A 4835-nucleotide genomic window follows, 5' to 3' on the forward strand; every position below is an offset into this window, starting at 1 on the left:
TGTGTGTCTCTCATCGGTGTTTCTAACTTTCTATCCCTCTCCCTTCGTCTCTGTAAAAAATCAATAAAATATATTTTAAAAAATGAAAAAATGTCAGTCAGAGAAATGTAAGAACAATATGATTTAATTCATATGTGAGATAGAAAACTGAAACTGATAGACACAGACAACACTCTGGTGGTTACCAGACAAAAGGAGGTGGAAGGTAGTAGAGGGGAAAAAATAAAAGCCAAATGTATTGACAAAGGGTTGTGGGTACACAACGCAATGTTTAGGTCATGTATCATAGAAATATACATTTGAAACCTACATGATTCTATTAACCAATGTTACCCCAATAAATTTAATACAATAAATAAATAGATAAATTTCAAAAGAAAGAAAAGAATTAAATTATTTCATTCTAGTTGCCAAAATAATAGGGGCATTGAAATCACAGCGTCTTGGCTACCTGAGGACACTGAAGCACAGAGATTAACTTGCCTGAGGTCCAACTCTAAGAAGAGGAATATGCCCAGAGGAACACACAGTAGGTGAAAGTACGATTTTTAATTGGGGAAGTCAATGGCTGAGGGGCAGGCAGAGGGAGATTCTGATTGATTCCAGCATAGGAGATTCTGACTTGATTCCAGCATAGATCATGCCTCCCAAACCAAAATGAAGGATAAGCACCAGGAACAGACTTGATGGGCAGATGACCTCATGGAGGCCTGTGAGTCCTGCCTGTAGATGGGTCCTGGCTGCTGCTAGGAGTTAGAGGCCTGGAGAGCTCAGCCAGTGCATCTGGGCAGCACTAGGTGTTCTGAGGCAGGAGAGAGCGACATGTGCGGAGCTGGAAGTGTTGAAGGAGTTTGGAGACTAGGAGAGCAAACCAAAGTAAGGTTGAACCCAAACTAATTTACCTCGCTGCATCCTCCCTCCCCCAATGATCCAGAGTTCACATGAGCTGTTTTTTATTTTATTTTTTCTCTCAGTACCTTGAATTCACACCAGGTGGCACCCTTCCCTGTGCCTCCCCTATCAAGCTGCTTCCAAAAAACATTTCCAGCAGACTTTCAATTCCTTGCTCTAATTCTTTCTCAACTCCAGTCATTAGAGCCTCTGTGCCTTCTCCTTTATTTCAATCTCATTGGCAAAGGTCAACAAAGGCCCTAAGTTGCTAACCTTATGGTTAATCTTCCTCCCTCAGTCATCAAAACATTTTTAAAACTCTCCTACTTCAGATTCTTATTTTAAGCTTAGCTTCATGGCATATCCACCGAGTTCTTTATGCTTTTGAAAATATCCCATACAATTTAAAAACGCATAATTTATTCACTCTCTGAGCCCTAACTTTAAAGGGTAGCAGTGACTCAAGACATGAAGCTCACATGGGGCCCGGCCGGCGTGGCTAAATAGTTGAGCGTCAACCTATGAACCAGGAGGTCATGGTTCGATTCCTGGTCAGGGCACATGCCCGGTGTGTGGGCTCGATCCCCAGTAGGGGGCGTGCAGGAGGCAGCCATTCAATGATTCTCTCTCATCATGGATGTTTCTATCTCTCTCCCTTGCTCTCTGAAATCATTAAAAAAAAAAAAATCAGCAAGCAACACACTGATGTTTTTCTCAGATTTCAGCTCTTTGCAGAACATGTCGTGTAGTCCAGTTGGTGGAGGCAGGATGGGAGGTGGTGTGAATGCAGTGGGGAAATCCTAGGTGGCAACCCTGATTGACAATATGAAAAACGCCAATAGGACTATTTTTGATCCTGGAATCAGTGGTGTGATTCTGGCAAATGAAAGGAAAATAAAGAAAATGTGTCTCTTGCCTGGCCAGAGTGGCTCAGTTGGCTGAGCATCATCCCATGAACTGAAAGAAACCAGTTCAGTTCCTGATGAGGGCATGGGCCTGGGTTGCAGGCTCCATCCCCAGTAGTATCTATCTCCCTTTCCCTTCTGCTCTCTCTCTAAAATCAATAAAAACATATTTTAAAAAGTAAATGGGTCTTTTAAGCACCTTAAATTCTTCTGGGAGCCCTGAGGATGCTGTGGTCCCGGGGACAGTGCAGAAATTGGTGCCTCCCCCAAACTCTGTGTGTGGGCAGTAGGAGCAGTAGGGGTGACTGCCCCACCCTACTGTGAGAGGCAAAAACTGACACTTTTAAAACTGAAGTGGTGGAAGTTGTCCAAGCCTAATACCCCCCCTCTTCTCCAGCCTTTTTAAAAATTGGCAAGGACACTAGGTAATTAAGCAACACACTAAAGGAATACAATAATCACCAAGAAGCCAAATGGTAGTTTAAGGTTTAGTGAAGGTCTTTCAAAGTTATTAACATAAAATACATGTTTGTTTTGCCTGGGTTTATAAAACAAAGTTCATGTTATTTATCTCTGTTACAAAATTTGTCAATAAAATGGCTTGGGTAATAATTAACTTTAAAATCTCATACAGTTAATAAGAACAAATAAATTAGAATCTGTGAATTAATATATTTTGTACTTTATTTGAAGTATGTCTCTTGAAAATGTGAATCTATTTGCCAATGAAAAACACCTGTTTCTAGAAGTTATGAAATGTATACATGAATCTGTCCATCTAAAAAATGCTAATTACTTGCTTTTAGATGTCACTACGTTAAGTTTTCTAAGAATTATAATTCAGTTGGTAATTGAATGTATGTTATGGTAATATATACTTTTTTTTTGTCTCAACAAGTGTCACCACCAGCTTTATTTACGTAAAGAAAATGTTCAACAATAGCTTCATTCCATACCTCCCTGAGTATTTTTAAAACCAAACCCTCAAAGACATTTAGACTTGGTGCCTGATAAGTTGATGACCATCAGAGTCCTGGGAAAAGAGCAAATCGGGCTGCAGGTTTCACTGAGGGAGCCTATCCTGGCACTGAGCCCAAGGGCTGTTAGGAACCTGCCCTAAACCCTGGTTCTGGCTCAGAAAGGAACTCCAGAGTTGTGAGCAATGACCCGCTGGCCCTGAGAATCCTCAGTGAAAAGCAGACTCCCAGAGTCCATGTCTTTCTTTTCACTGTCCCAAGAAACCACAGGAACAGGACAAGACCTTTGTCTCACGAGGACAGGGCCTGCCTATTCTCTCTGGCAGACACCTTCCCATGTAGGCTTGTCCCAGGGCTGATGGCCCTTGCTCCAGGTGGTTTACTGCGTCTCACCATACTCTGACGATTCTTTTTCTTGATCCATGCAGCCATTCCCTTTTCCAGGAAGAATCCTTCTCCCCCTCCTTTTGGTCCAGCAAGCAAGAACTTTCCACGTCCTGGGCGAAGGAACAAGCCAGTGAGTCTTGACTCTCCCCAGCACTGACTAAGTTAGTCTCAGGCTGGAACAAAGACAACACAGTCAAGAATGGGGCTCCCAGTCTGTGGTGGCCAGAAGCCTGGAGGGACTGAGGAGAAAGTCCAGCTTCCTGGATGTCTGTAGGGGCTGAAGTGGCTAAGGAGCTGCCACGCAATCAACCCCCAAGTCCCCTGGATCAGATGGTCTAGCTGGGTTGCATCTTTCCTAGACTCTCTGTTGGTCTGACTTGCTATATATGATGAAATACTCCCCTGATCACCACCATCTCTTTCCTGACTGCAAGGTGAGGAAGGAAGCAATGCTGGCTGCCGAATGCCTGCAGGTGGCGTTCTTTGAGTCAAAGAGATCTTAGCCTTTCTCTCTCCAGGGAAGAGTGTTAGCCTTTTGGCGCTTGACTTGATTAAATGTCCTATAAGGATGCCCTAAACAATCTAATCTCAAAGAACATATGCCCTCCATCCCAAAGAATCTCTAGTTCTTTGGTATAACACATTCATGGTCCCATCAAGTTTACTTTCTGAGTGGTGGAAGGACAAACCAACTTCCTGTAATGACTGAGCTCCTACTCTTGTATTACAAGGATCCTCCATGATATCTTCCTACAGAGTGTGATGCTTTTTTTCAGCTGAAAATCATCCTAAAAGTGTGATCTTTTCTTATACTCCACAAAGTATCGAAGCAGATTTGGGATCATATACTTCACTCCTCTTATCATTAGAAAATGTTTCATTCTTCCACAGCATTTAAATTCAGTTTAGCCATCATTCTATCTTTTTCTCTTCTGATTATTTAGCTGTAGCTTGTCTTCAAGTTCTGCTTTCAAACCAGTTGAATTCCTTTATGATTCATGTGGCCTTCAGTACAAGTCTAATACACAATTGGATCCAACTTTCTTTTCTATAATGGTCACTCTGGTCTTGAATTTATTATGAAGTCTCACTGTCCATATAAACTAACATAGCTGCACTTTCTGCCTCTTCAAAGCCGCGTCCATGTCACAGGCCTCCTCCATGGGATGACAGCACCTCATGGCCGCTGAGGAGGCCTAGCCACCCTCACCCAGGGTCGGGCTCCAGCCGCCTCTATGGTAACAGATTTTTAAAGAAATAAGAAAAATAGGTTGTTGTAAAGTTGATTATTTCTGAATGAGTCCAAGAACAGGTCAAGCTGGGAAGGGACATTATACCAACCTCTCTCTCTGATTCTGGTATGTGTAAGTCTGTTGTTATTCCTTTGCTGTAGGCTATTGCCGGCAGAGTCTTTTTTCTTAAGACTCAGTATGGCACATCTTCTTAATCTAAAGATCAATACAGAGTCTCTTTCTTTGGACTCAGTATGGCACGTCTTCTCAATCTAAGTACTGTACTATCCACCTTCTTACCCTACTTATCCTCTATAGGGGGGTTTGCAGCACCCTGGTGGAGTCCTATCCGTCCCGAATGTGGGGGTTCTCAATAGGGGGGGCTTAACTATGGGAATCCTGTTCCAGGGGTTCCCAAAGGTGTGGACGGAGTTGGCAAAGAC

The sequence above is a fragment of the Myotis davidii genome, unplaced genomic scaffold, assembly GCF_000327345.1.
Source record: "Myotis davidii unplaced genomic scaffold, ASM32734v1 scaffold513, whole genome shotgun sequence".
Taxonomy (NCBI): domain Eukaryota; kingdom Metazoa; phylum Chordata; class Mammalia; order Chiroptera; family Vespertilionidae; genus Myotis; species Myotis davidii.